At 42.4% G+C, this 15,084-nt stretch overlaps 1 pseudogene; it reads right to left on the bottom strand.

Annotated features, from left to right (window-relative positions):
* Positions 1-253: 253 nt before the first annotated feature.
* Positions 254-466, bottom strand: LOC142494026 (U2 spliceosomal RNA; annotated as a pseudogene).
* Between the last annotated feature and the right edge of the window lie 14,618 nt (positions 467-15,084).

Raw genomic sequence — 15,084 nt, 5'->3', positions numbered from 1 at the left:
CTCGCCCACCGCAGTCTTCTCCCGAGGGAATGGCGACCACCGACCAGCACACAGTCTTGCATTCTCCGAAGAAAATTAGGTGACTGATAACCCAAAAATAACAAAACACAATCCATGGTGCAAGTGCTCCAGTGCGCAGACGAAACAACAAAAAATGTGCACAAGTGCACGCCAGACCCGGAAGCCCGGCGGGTAAAAAAATAATGGCTACCCCTCAGCGGAAGGCAATAAGGGGTGCCAGTGCAGAAAAATGTAGGGGTGTGCAAATTATCCGTGCAAAAGTCAAGTGTGTGTGGCAACACATGGCTCCACCAGGTTAACCACTCCTGGGGTGCCGTGATAAAATAGCCCGGGCTACATATCCACACTTCCCGGCCATGACCAGAGGACCAAGTGCACCCTTTTAGGTCTGTCCTTCACAGAACAGACCCTACACTTGATCTTAGCCAAAAGGCCGAGAAGCGATTTTGAGACCTTAATGGGTCTCATCAGTGCGGGGTTGGTTAACTGGGTATGCAGAGAAGCTAAAGGATGGGGTTTACCATACTGAGTTAAGTTATGGTGAGTAAAAAAAGTGACAAAAACCCTCCACAGCAAAGCAAATATTCAAATGTAAATACAACTGATTGCTCATCTGCAGGTCTTAGGCAGGTCTGCAACCCCGCCTTTCACCATTATCACCCAGCACACAGCACTTCCACTGCAGCAAGGGATTCTGGAAAAAATATATATTTTGGGTTCTTGAGAGAGGTAATCCTACTGTGTTAGGATCTCTCCCAGGTGGAGGTGCTGTGTACCCACGAACACGATCACCCCAGGCTCCCAGCGGCGGAGGATCAGGCCTCCTGTAAGCCACCCAGATAACGCGTCACAGACAGTTTCCCTAGACATGGGGGAAAAGGGGCTACACTTGTATTTGATAATAATAATAACTTTATTTATATAAAACTATTTTCTCCCAATGGGACTCAAAGTGCTTCGTACATTTGAGGTTAACAGTTACAAAAAAATAAAAGGAACACATTTAAAGCTATACAAGACAAACACAAGATAAAAATATAGGATGCACATAATGTATAGTAGACTGGAATAATTGAATGTCAGGTACGTTGTGATTCACTCATTAAATGCCTGGGTAACGAGGTGAGTCACCTCAAGGTATTCTCCACCGTGGTGAGTTGTTTGAATGTTTCATTATAACATTTGTACCATATATCCTAACTCGTTAGGACGAAACCTTTCAGAAGCAAGGAAAAAAGGGGCCCCTGTGAACAACACTCCAAATCCTCAGTAATGGTGAATAATATAAAATATATCCTTTTAATAAAAAATATAGATAATATAATGTTGGGCACACACACATATACTGTACATAAAATAGACGCAAGACAGCTGATACCCGGTCCCTTGGTAAGGGGCATGAGCCTGGGAGTGGAGACACAAAATACCAAGCAAGAGTGGTATTGAAAAGGTATCATATAGTGTATCCCTATATCCCCTGATAGCAAATGGTGTCGCCGTGACGTAAACGTCCCCACGTGGAACAGCAGCGGGGCAGACAAATAGTAAACAGCTCATCACTGTTCTATCGCATGCTCATTCTGAGTAAAGCCTAGTATCTAGATATTAATTGGTTCAAGTAGGGAAGCTTGGCCACGATATATACTATTCAGCCATTACTCTGGAACTTGATCTACTGAGTTCAAGGAGGATCTTTTGAACGCCGCTAGTCATTTATCATAGCGACAATCTGTTTACACGCCCGTACCAACTGAAAGCATTACCGCTGCTTCATGTAGCGCGGAGATCATCCACGCAGTATATTTATGACGGGAATAAGCACCGCAACAACATAGTTGCATGAAGATTGTGTTCTAAATATACACAATTAGACACACTCTCACACATAGGCGCTACTATAATTTTGGACGTCTATACTGGGTCCTTCTGCTATATTAACTTGCACAATTAATACAATCTAAACAAAGATTGCTAAAATTGAATTTATGTGTGTGCTTGTTTGTGCACCGGGTGTCGGAACGCTGACCCTGTCAGTTTTTATATTTAGCCAAGAAATTAACATATGCTCCCACTGCTGCTTCACCATAAGCAACGTTTTTATATAGCAATCTGATACAAGGTTAAGAATTTAGACATATTTGTAACTATGCTACTAGTATTCTCTCTAGACTGCTATATTAGCAGACTTTCATTCTATCTCACAGTATCACTGAATACTGTGGGGCAGGCTAGATTGTATCAACACATCTGCCTTGCTGCTCATTACACATTTAAGTCTAAATTTCCTTCTAGGGAATCTGGAGTGCCTTGATCTCTAGACCACTCGTGTCTTAGCAATATTGGTTCATAGAGTCTCCAACTCAAACTTTTTAGACCATTTGCTATCAGGGGATATAGGGATACACTATATGATACCTTTTCAATACCACTCTTGGTATTTTGGCTCTCCACTCCCCAGGCTCATGCCCCTTACCAAGGGATGAGCCACACCGGCTATCAGCTGTCTTGCGTCTTTTTTATGTACAGTATATGTGTGTGTGCCCAACACTATATTACCTACATTCTTTATTAAAGGTTATATTTTATATTATTCACCATTACTTAGGATTCAGAGTGCTGTTCACAGGGGCCACTTTTTTCCTTGGTTCGGCAAGGTTTTGTTCTAACACTATAATTCTCTCCTAGCACCTTATCCTCTATGCGACTGCTGCAAGGGCGATTCCCCTCTTTCTCTCCCCTCCGCAATTACTGTACATATCCTAACTCCTTCTATTGATGCTCCCCAAGTTGCAAGCTAAAGTAAACAGCTAATTTAGAACAAAGTCCCTTGATTTATTGGAGATACTGTATCAACAAAGTGGTCTGTGTTGGTGCTTTTGTGTCAAAGAATTAGCCTTTTTTCCCCCCTGTCTTAAACGTGACATATTTATTGAGTGTATTTCTACCGTTGTACAATTTGGGGCATGCTGCGGTAGCATTCCGTGCCCAAAACATGCAACAGAGTTAAGCAACGCAGAAAACCATCAAGAAAAGTAACGCAAGCCACACTTTTCATAGTTCGTAGTTCTGCGCCAAGATGCTAGTGTAACTCCATCCTAACTCCTCTCACTTTCACCATAAATCTCTCAGCTCGTTGGAGACGTACCAAAAAATGGCTCAACTAAGATTACTACATAGATGCGGCCTGGCGCAGGTATTTTTCAGGATTTCTTGTATTTGTGCTTTGATACATTGTCAAGTCCATCGAGTAGTGACACTAAAAGATTAAAGAAAGGCCTCTTTTTTATGTAATTTTGGTCCATAATTACCTTGAGACAACTACAGTACCTAATTTTGATATCAATGCTTGTTATTTATTTAAAACAGACTTTGATCATATTGCCCTTCAGTTGTGTGTGTGTGTACTGCACCGACACACTTTATTCGAGCAAATACCCGGTATGTACCTGGCAGATACCTGGAATGCGCCACTCCTAACCTCTGACAAGCCCCGTTGCATTTGCCTTCCCAGCCTGGGTTCATGCCTGGCTGATGGGCGGCTGATCTGTTAAATGATAATGATTAGGATTTAATAGGCTGCAATGCTTCGCGTGTCTACCAGATGGCATAAATTCATGAATTGTAATACAGTTTATATATATATACTGTGCAGTATTGCAGCCAGCGGGAATAAAATGCTTCAATCCCTGCTTGGAAAATAACTCAATGCACTCGGGCAGAAAACAGTCACAAACCTCAATACACCCGGGTATACCCGAATTCGTGGGACTAGCCAAGCTCGAATAAAGTGTGTCGCCAGTGTATATGTATGTACTGTATGTATGTATGTGTGTGTATATATTTATATGTATGCACCTTAACCCTGGCTGTGCTCAAAGCTGTGACCATGCAGCAAGCTTAAGCCTATAGGGAACCATGTCAAAATGGTTTTTGAGGCAAAAAGTGACACTGTGTGCTCATTTGCATGTCATTTCCCAGAATCCCTTGCTGCAGTAGAAGTGCTGTATGCTGGGTGATAATGGGGAAAGGCGGGGTAGCAGACCTGCCTAAGACATGCAGATGAGCATACAGTTGTATTTGTATATATATATATATATATATATATATATATATATATATATATATATATATATATATATATATATAAAATCAAAAACGAATAGACAATACCGTTCTGTGGCTAACACAATGCTTTTATTTGTGCGAGCTTTCGAGATACACTGATCTCTTCTTCTGGCGGTGTAACAATGAATACAGCAAGAAAGGTTTAACTTAAAAACAGTGCATATTGGAATGTTATCTGTGACTGAAACCTATCCTATTAAGCTCGTCTAACACGGTACACATATCTCTGCGTGCGTGTATACATTTTAAGTTATGGAGGGTGAAAAGGGCAACAAAAAACGTTTAAGGTTGAAAATTGTCTGTGAGTGGTTTGACTTGCTTTCCTAGGACCATGCTGTGCTTAAAAGCTGTGTGAACGGCGATGCATTTGCTTATATGGGCTCCATGTGAATGGATATTCCAGGCAAAAGGTGGCACTGTGTGCTCATTTGCATGTCATTTCCCAGAATCCCTTGAAGCAGTGGAAGCACTGTATGCTAGGTGATAATGGTTGAAAGGCAGGGTTGCCGATCTGTCTAAGTCACAAATCACACACACACGTTAAGTAATGGTGGATAAATAAAAAGTGACAAAAAAACCCCACAGTAAAGCATATAGCAAAAGGAAAAATATGCTCATTTGCATGTCTTAGACAGGTCTGCAACCCTGCTTTTCACCATTATCACACAGCACACAGTGCTTCCACTGCAGCAAGGTATTCTGGGAAATGACATGCAAATGAGCACACAGTGCCACCTTTTACTTCAAAACCATATAACATGGTCTCCTGTAAGTTTATGCTTGCTGCATTTCACAGCTTTGAACACAGCCTGGGTTAAGATGCATAGCCAGAAAACCCACCAACAGACAGCTATTTCAACCTTAATGGGTCTCATCAGTGTGGGGTTGGTTATACTGGCTTTGCAAAATGAAGCTTAGGATAGGTTTCACAACACTTAGTTAAGTTATGGTGGGTAAAAAATGTGACAAAAACCCTCCACAGTAAAGCATATAGCAAATAGAAATATTACTGTGCGCTCATTTGCATGTCTTAGGCCTCGGGCATGGTCAGCGCTTATGCGCTGACCCACGCTCTCACTTACCAGTGAGCCCCTGCAGCCACAATGAGAGCGGCTTTAGTAGGGGCTCGCCTACGCTTCCGCAAGCGTAGGTCTTATCCAAATTTTAGATTTTGCGCTCATGGGAGCGCAGGGCCGGTCACGTGAGCGGTTCGCCCAATGAGGGCGAACCAGCTCCGTGACGTCACTGGCCCGCCCCCCGACACGCCCCCGGAACGACGCACTAACCAGGGCCAGGGAAAGCACCCGCTTTCCCTCAGCCTCAGCGCGCCTCCGCACGGGCTGAGTCACCATGGACTCAGCCTTAGACAGGTCTGCAACCCTGCCTTTCACAATTATCACCCAGCACACAGTGCTTCAACTGCAGCAAGGGATTCTAGGAAATGGCATGCAAATGAGCACACATTGCCACCTTTTGCTTCAAAACCATATCACATGGAACCAGGGGACCCATGGGAATACTTAAGATACAAAAAAAAGTTGCAATGAAATAGTGGCAATATAAAGTGATTGCAATTGTCATTTAAAATCCCATCTGAATATGTCACTAATGAATGTGACCCTTGCTGCATGATAAAGTTAATTCCTGCATTCTAACACAGATGGCTATGTAAACTTCAAATGCAGCTCACATTTAAGAAACAACATTTTTTTCCAGGCTTCAGATATGAACCAGTTACAATTCTCTTTGCTGGCCTTTCTTCTAATTTTACAACAATAGGAGTAGTTGAGCAGTTGGAACGAAAATCAGATTGCTGTACCACATGCTACAAAGACTCAAACTATTGGAGATGAATGCGCATTCATGTGTCTTTCAACCTAGCTACTAAATCTAATGACCAGGAAATAGTCTGACGGCTTATTCTCCTAGGAAACCAAGGCTGATCACATGTGCAGTAATGATATAATGCAGTCATCAGTCAATTTAAATGTGCACAGGTGCCTTGGTTAAGTTGTCATCAGTCACCTGAGTGTAGAGAAAAAGTGTCTGTGTGGGTACAAAGGTGACATTCTCTTCAACCAGCCCTACTTACAATCAATAAACCCTCCAGTTGTGTTCTATTTTAGCTGGATGTTATGTGAATTTACTTTTCAGAGAACCACTTATGATAAACTGGCATGAAAAAAAAAATCGCTGTTCTAGCTGTAAGAATTCAATCTGTTAATTCTAACCCACTTTCTACACAACACTACACATAAAAGCCACCAAGTCTTGCTAAAACATACACAATAGATCTGCTCTGTTTTTTATAATCTCCAATCCCCAAAGATCAGAACCCAAAGTAGATTATTCTGTTTTCCTATATAAAAAAAAAAGAACACAGAAATATTTTGAAGACACGTATGTATGTGTAACAGGGAGAAATGCCCAGTATTTAAGCTTTTCATGTAGCATGAACAGAAGTATCCATTTGTCTGCCCTGTAAATAGGTGTTTGATTCACAAGGGTGGGGAACCGCAATAGTGGGGCAAAGGTGCTACAATATCCTTTGTCCCGTATGTAAATAGGCTAACAATGGAGAAGGATTTGGTGAAAAGTTTATTCAATTCAATAGCTTTAAGTTTTTTCTCTTACGTGTACAACAAATAAATATTATGTTTGGTGGTGCAGCAGATTTGGGAGTGAAAGTCTATGGGGGTCATGCACTAAGCCCCGTTAAGTCACTTTTAGAGCGCAAAGTGCTCTTAGAACGTGATGTTGCGCTCAACCCGATGAACTAAGCAACGCAAACAGGCACTTTGCGCTCTAAAACTGACTTTTTTCCGGAATTTTTTCTAAGTCCAACTTTGCTCGTTCGTAACCCTGTTTGCGTTAAATTCTGCCCTTAAGCGGGATGCATTAAGCAACGCAACCTTAGCGTACGCGAAAGTTGCGTTGATCAGAACACGTCAGCTCAAGGTAGACGCAAAAAAAGCTGGACTTAGAAAAAATGATTGCTTTTCATTTTTGCATGCGCAAAACCCATACAACAGGCCGGCGGGTGTACCCGGCTGCCCCCGCGGGGGTCCCCGAGGGAACCCGGGGGTCGCGTGGGTGTCCCCGGCTCACCAAGCGGGGGCCCCCGCGAGAGTCCGAGGGTCCCCGCGGCCGTCCCGGGGTCCCCGCGGGAGTCCCGGGGTACTCGTGGGCTTGCGGTACCAATGTTGCGTCTCCAAAAATAATAAACAATATTTATAACTAAATACACCCCCCTAACACATACATTACAGTAATGGGCAAAATTACTATTATCCACATATGGATAATAATGCATTTACCCATTTTAAATACATATAACTTTCAATAAATACAGTAAAAACATATTACACTTACCTTTTACAGGCACCCACGATGAAGGCCGTCTTCATCCTCATCTTCATCCTGCCCATGCCCCCTCCGATGCTGCAAAACATACACAAGAATAAAACATCCAATGTAATGTCCCCTAACCCCTAGGGGACATTACATCGATGTATACATACAGGGTAATAAATGGTTTGGTAGGAAATGCTTGTATTGCTGTGTTTAAAATGATTTTGGCTATGCTGCTATGCATAAATGTGTGTGTAATGTATTTTCGAATTAGATAGATGTAATTTTTGGTCTTGTATGGTGTACTTTAGGTCAGGGTGAGGCTTGCTTTTGTATATTGTATTCTTTTTGGTACTTATATTTTGTCTGATGGTAACTTGTTCTGTTTAACGATTGAAATAGTTAATTGTTTAACTGTTATGGATGGAATTTAAATTGTTTAGTGATTTGATTAATGAATGCTAATTGATTTATGGTGACTTGATTGGTTTAAATAGTATACTTGTTTGGATGTATTGGTATTTTGTTTGGAATATGTTATTGTTAACATTGTATACAATGTAAATGCAATGTTTTGATTGGCATTTGAGGCTTTTGATTGGAAGATGAGATTGGATTTTTTTTAGGAAATATGATTTTATTGTACTGTGTCTGTATGGAGAAGTGGTATTTGTAGTAGAGCATGTTTTTGATAACCCTTCTACATTTATTTGTATATTGGTTCATCATGTCTCTCTCTCTCTCTCTCTCTCTCTCTCTCTCTCTCTCTCTCTCTCTCTCTCTCTCTCTCTTTTATATATATATATATATATATATTTATATCTATATGTGTGTGTGTATATATATTGTTGCATGATGAAGCCACTGTACAAATGAATGGGTGAAGGGTGGGTATCGGGCCAGGGTGGCTTAACCCCTTAATTACCTTTGCGGTTATTATCGGTTAAGGTGATTAAGGGGTTAATTGATATCTGAATGTAATTGCAATGTATTGGCTATGTATTTTGTTGGCAACGGAGGACAAGGATTTTGCTGGCGACGGGGGCTTCTTATTGATGAGGTCAGTAGAACTTTATTTATGTTATTATGCTAGTTAATGTGTTTAATAATGGGCAAATAATCTATTATCCCTATCTGGATAATAGTTATTTGGCACATTATTGTACTGTATGTGTTGTGGGGGGGGGGGGGGGGATTGATGTATTGAATGTATAGGTCAGGTTTATTTTTTTTACATACAGGATTGGTTCCTTTGGTCTGCGAGAGATCTCTGGAGACCACCTGAGGTATCCTCGGGCTTCTCACGGGTTCCAGGCTGCGTGGTCCACGGGGGACACCTGCGGGGAAGAACCGGTGGCCACACATCTGTGGGGGCACCGTGGACCCATAGGGACCACCCGTGGGTCCCCAGACCCCCGTGGGAACCACCTGAGGCCCCTCAGACACCTGTCGGTCTGACCCGGGGCCCACAGACATCCGCGGGCCTACCGTGGGGACCCAATTGTGGCCTACAGTGACCCGCGGAGACCACCTGGTGGGCCATAGTGCCTGGCGGGACCCACCAACAGGCCTCCAGACCCTGTGTGAAACATGATACTGGCAACCTGTAGGTCTGTGAGGTGACCCGTCAGGCCCACCGGGGACTCACGTGGGCCTGGGGTATGAACCCTGTATGTAAAAGAATAAATCATGTATTTGTGGGGGGGCACAGGGGTTGGGTTATGTATTTAATAAATAGAATGATGTTTATTGTGGGGCTGTGTATTGTTTTTCTTGTGTGTACTGGGGGTGGGGGAAGGGGGTATTGGCCCCAAGGGTATGTGGGTAGGCCTCCCGACTGGGTAGTGGGTGAGGGTGGTTAGGCCTCACGGGGTGGGGGGTTAGTGGGGGAGGGTATGTAGGCCTCCAGAGTGGTGGGTGAGGGTGGGTTAACCCCTTAATGACTGTAGCGGTTAATAACCGCTATGGTGATTAAGGGGTTAGGGGACATTACATTGGATGTTTTTATTCTTGTGTATGTTTTGCAGCATCGGAGGGGGCATGGGCAGGATGAAGATGAGGATGAAGACGGCCTTCATCGTGGGTGCCTGTAAAAGGTAAGTGTAATATATTTTTACTGTATTTATTGTAATTTATATGTATTTAAAATGGGCAAATGCATTATTATCCATATGTGGATAATAGTCTTTTTACCCATGTGTTAGGGGGCGGGGGGATGTGTGTGGTTTATTGGGTGCAATTGTCCCCAATAAACATGCTATTGTGCCTTAACCCCTTCATTGTTTTAGCGGATAGCCACTAAGGTAACGAAGCTGCTTTAATGTTTTCTTATTAATAGTGTGCAGGAGCAGGGGGTCCCCTGAGCTGAACCACATTGATTTGTGCCTCAGGGACCCCCTGCTTCCCGAGTTACAGGCCCCGGTTTGGGGCATCGGTGCCAGTGTCGCCGCCATCTTTATAGAGCCCACGTCGCGTCTTGGACGCTATAAAGATGGCGGCGACACTGGCACCCGATGCCCCATACCGAAGCCTGTAACTCGGGAAGCAGGGTGTCTCTGAGGCAGAAATCAATGCGGTTCAGCTCAGGGGACCCCCTGCTCCCGCACACTATTATTAAAATGTACATTAATGCAGCTTCATTAACATAGCGGATAGCCACTATGGTAATGAATTATTATTTATTGTTATGTGTGTTTTTATACTAGTGTAGATGTGCAGGGGGTCTCCTGAGCTGTACAGCATTGGTTTCAGCCTCGGGGACCCCCTACTTCAGGAGATACAGGCCCATTTATGGGGTGCCGGTATCCCTCTGCAGAATTTAAATGTCTCGGTTACATGACGCGGGAGCTTTAAAGTGCAGGGGATACCGGCACCCCATAAGGGGGCCTGTAACTCCTGAAGTAGGGGGTCCTCTGACCTGAAACCAATGTGGTTCAGATCCTGAGACCCCCTGCTCATGTACACTATTATTAAAATGTATTTATTTAGTGTACGATCGTTATTCATTAAAATGGGATCGTGCAAATCAGGCACTACCGCTTGAGCACTCCCATTGACTTGAATGGGAATTTCTGTGCTGTACACTCTGCACTGTAATGCATAATCCAAATTATGTTTTCTATCTATCTCCAGCATAAGAACTACTTCTGCTTTTCTAACAGAATACACTTTATTAAACGGGAAAAAAATACATGAATATTGGGACGAGTGATCAAAGCAAAAGGGAATAAAAGAATAATAATTTAAAGACACTATATTAATGAAACAACATAGGGAATTTAAAATACTCTTACAAGAAATAATATAAATAAAATAAGTATTTTAGATTATATTAAATAAATATGTATCATCTCTGACTATTATAAACGTTTCTTAAAACCACTATTTGCCCTAATCAATTTTTATTGTAACTGGGTAGATTTTCTTATCTTAAAAGGCTTTTGCTCTTCCTTTCGGAACAAACCTACAGTACAATTTCTAATATGAATTTGAGGTTCCAGTAAGAAAGGGTCTTTATTAAGCTGGCTATTTATTCTAATGGATGGTAGCAGCAGTTAGTTGGCGTCCTTGCTTATCTGTTTTGCAGTTTGTTTGCAGCTACTTACTGAATGTCTGGTCCTTGTCCAGTCAAATTTATTCCCGGTCACATTTGTTGTATAACTCCACACCCTGGCCTTGCGCCAATGAACGTGGTCCAGATTAAAAAAAACTTTTAGTGGCTACATACAGATCGGAGACCATGCTTTTCCACAGCACAATACTGCCTCACTGCCTGTGTCTCTTTTTCCTATTTTTATCCTACTGAAGTTTATACTAACACCCCATAAAGCAGCAAAACATGTAGAACCGCACAATTAAAAAAAAAATTAAAAAAAAAAAATATATATATATATATATATATAATTATTACAGGATTGAATCAGGGAGTCTTCGGAGCTGAAATTAATGCAATTCTGCTCCGGGGACCCCCTGCTTCCAGAGATACCTACCTCCATAGGGGGTGCCAGGATCTCTGCAACCAGATTCTGAATAATGACCCAGAATCTAACAACTTTTGGCCAAGACCACCATATGTGGATCATATCTTGTACCTGACCACCATTTCTCCAGCATTTATCTGCAACCTCTAGATATATGGTAATCAATTTCTTAGGGGGTCAGGTACCATCTGAATAGAATCCTGTAGACATTCTCCATCATGATAGTTTAAATCAAAGTCTTAGCCGCAAACTCCCATATGTCTTCCCAGTCCTCATGCGGAATTTACACTGGAGATCCTCTTCTCATCTGAACATATATTTATGAGCTGGAAAATCTCCATTTGGAACTAGATCCTGGTATAGGGATCAGACCCCATCAGACCCTTATGGTATGGTTTACTTTTACATCGACTTTCAAATATCGTATCTCATGAGGAAGTATTTGAAGCTGAAGTCCGTAACACAAAGTCTGTGATCTGAACATAATGGAATAGTTCCAATAGTTGTCTTTCAAATTTGGCCATAACCCCTTGAAAGTCGAGTATCTTCCCCTTTGCTAACATATCTCCAACAGTCTCAATTCCCCGACTTTTTCAGTTCTCGAAAGATCTGGGTGAGATACCCGGCTCAATGTTAGGGTTACCGAATAGGTGAACTATTTGTTAAGGCGCAGAGAGGAGGTTATACATTTTCCTATATAAGTTCATTATGTGGAGTGTGAATTATATAGTCAGAGAGGGGGGATAGCGTTTTGAGAGTTGTTGTTTAGACATCCAAATCCGAACAGATAGCGAGTCTGGCTTACATAATGCCTCCTCTGTATCTACCCATCTGAAACATTTTGGGCTAGAGTGCCAGTTAGTAATTTGTCTTAGGTGGATTACTAGGAAATACTTAATAGGGATGGGAATCGGGAGAGTCTGGAAAGTAATATAGGAATCTGTATATATACATATATACGAAAAAAGGCCTTATTGTTCTTTATTTAAATAAGAATTTGCATTACACACCAAACTTGCATATCATTAGGTACTTACAAGTCATTAGTACAGGGGGGCGCAAACTTTTTTTCCTGTACCCCCTGCCGGATGTCCTCCTCTCCACGTGCCCCCCTCCCTCCTCCTCCTTACCTTGATGCCCGGTGTCTGGATGTCATGACCCGTCTCCAGATGCCGGCTGAATCAAGGTAAGTAGGTTTATAGAGGCCCTGCAGCTCCCCCGGCACTTAATTTAAGTGCCTTTGGGAAGCGCGCGGGGCCTTTGTAAACACTGCGCCACCCGCCGGTAATCTCGTGCCCCCCCTAGGGTTCGCGCCCCCACTTTGCGCACCGCTGCATTAGTAGATGGCACTTTGGACATGTTTATTTATTTTTTACAAACACAAATCTTTTAACAAATAGAAACAAAATTAATTACATTTTTGTTTAAGTTATTAAAAAGACAAAATGTTATTTATTATTGCATGCCATAAATAAGTCTGAAAAATAGGATCATGGATTTAAATATTGGAATACAGGGGATAAAGTTACTTATTGTAAGCTACACAGCATTTTTTTTTACTAATGCCTATGTAACCAAGTTGCATAATTTTCTTTTATTTTTCATCCCAAGATAATTTTAGGAAGTGTAAGGGGCTTATTCTGTAAGGTGGGATAGCACAGATTACATGCTATTGCATGAAAAGACCATTGATTTTATTGGGACTTTTTATGCTATTGCACATCATACTACTTGCATGGCTGGTCCAGACTGCCTTTCTGCCTCCTGTCATGTAAGTCCTGATAGCTACAGGCTATGGCAGGCGATCCTAGGGGCCTTGAAACCCCCTCATGCTGGCTCTCTGAGTGACAGAAGGTGGTGGTGGCTCAGGGTCTGTGTACAGCCAATCATAGTACAGACCTTGTGCCCTCACTTTCTGGAGCCTCAGAGAGGAAGTGCCAAAATATAGGGTGTTCTCTTCCACCCCTCCTAGGGAGAGGAGGTGTGTGCTGCTCCTCCTGGCTGGGAGTGAGACATGCTAGTCAGTCCCTCCTGGGCACGCTGGTAAAAGAGAGATCAGAGGCTTCAAGACTACGAGAGAGCCCAGCACCATCCAGAGGTCTGGGATCCTCTGTGACCTATCTGCATCCGCTGTGTAACATCTGCAGTGATTTCCCAAATAAAGCCATTTGTGTTTATATACCTCTGCCTGAGTCTACAGTCTATTTGGCAGGGGTGTGAAAGAAGTCTGTTTGGTGGGGACTGTCTCTGGGAATCCTGGAGCCCACTGGAGCTGGAGGCGCTGACACCCATGAGTGAAGACTAAAGATCACCAAAAGCCTGTCCTGTTCCCCACACCACAGCGGACCACTCAGCTCTCTGGACCCTCACAGGTATGCACGCACCACAAACAGCAGTAACCAGTAGAACATCTTCCAGAGAGAGGGGTGGAACTGTGTAACATACTGTATGCACGTATCACATCTTACAGAATAAGGGCCTAAATGTTATTTTTTTAAAACAACTATAATGAAATGTATTTCATTTTGAGTCTTTAAGTCACATTTATGCTTCACAATTGTATTTACCTAAAAAAAAAAAAACTACAGTCCTTGTGACGTCTTACTGCATGAATGGAAATAATGGGTATACATGTTCTAGTCATATTTGTATTTTCCAATTGCAATAAATAAAATTGGTGTTAAATACTGACAACTTTAGTGAGTCCTCCACCCTCACAGAAGCATAAGTCCCAAAGTGTAGGACTCAGGCAGGATCAAGATACCTATAGTAGTAGAGTACTGGACGGGCATTAGCAGAAACCAAAAAATAAAACAAAAATAGGGGTTCAGCCTGTCAGAGCAGGCCCGAGAACCGGGAGACACTCAAGAGGATCCCCCCTCCCTTCCCCCGCCTTCCCCCACCTTCCCTGCCCCCCTCCTTCCTGAGTTATTTTATTGTACTTTTATTTACCGGTATTCTATTTTCTTTTTGTTAGAATAACAAGACATACGAAGGATATGTGTGATAATGTTAATCATCAGATATTATACATGTTAGTATAGCCCATGGCCTAAGAGAAATTGTTTATATGATTGGATTTTACCTGATATGTATGTCTTTTTAATAGAAATTGAAGTTACAAAACAAAAAATCTCTTTTTGTAACAATTCCAGTATAACATTTATTATTATTATTTAGTTGAAAACATATTCTGCAGTGTAGTACAATGGTGGCAGGGGAGGGGTGAGGAGATTTGTTAATTGCATAAACAGAGTTACATGCAAATACAAATAAGGCCAAACATGCACAAACAGATACAGAGAGGTAATGGGGGCCCTGCTCGTGAGAGCCTCCATTCTAGAGGGGATAAGGGACCATAAGGGACCAGGGACAAATGGTAAAGTGGCTGTTTATTGTTGGATGGAGTAGGTCCCAGGATGGAGTATGGTCCGCCGCACAGCTGATCCCAAAAGGTATTCAAATAAAATGGATGAGAAGTAAAGAGTGACGCTGTGCTCATTTGCATGTCATTGCCCAGAATCCTTGGCTGCAGTGGGAGCACTGTTTGCTAAGCGATAATGGGGAAAGACAGGGTTGCAGAGCTGTCTGAGACATACAAATGCAC

The sequence above is a fragment of the Ascaphus truei genome, chromosome 4 (genome assembly GCF_040206685.1).
Source record: "Ascaphus truei isolate aAscTru1 chromosome 4, aAscTru1.hap1, whole genome shotgun sequence".
NCBI lineage: Eukaryota > Metazoa > Chordata > Amphibia > Anura > Ascaphidae > Ascaphus > Ascaphus truei.
This window is presented reverse-complemented; position numbering and strand designations above follow the sequence as displayed.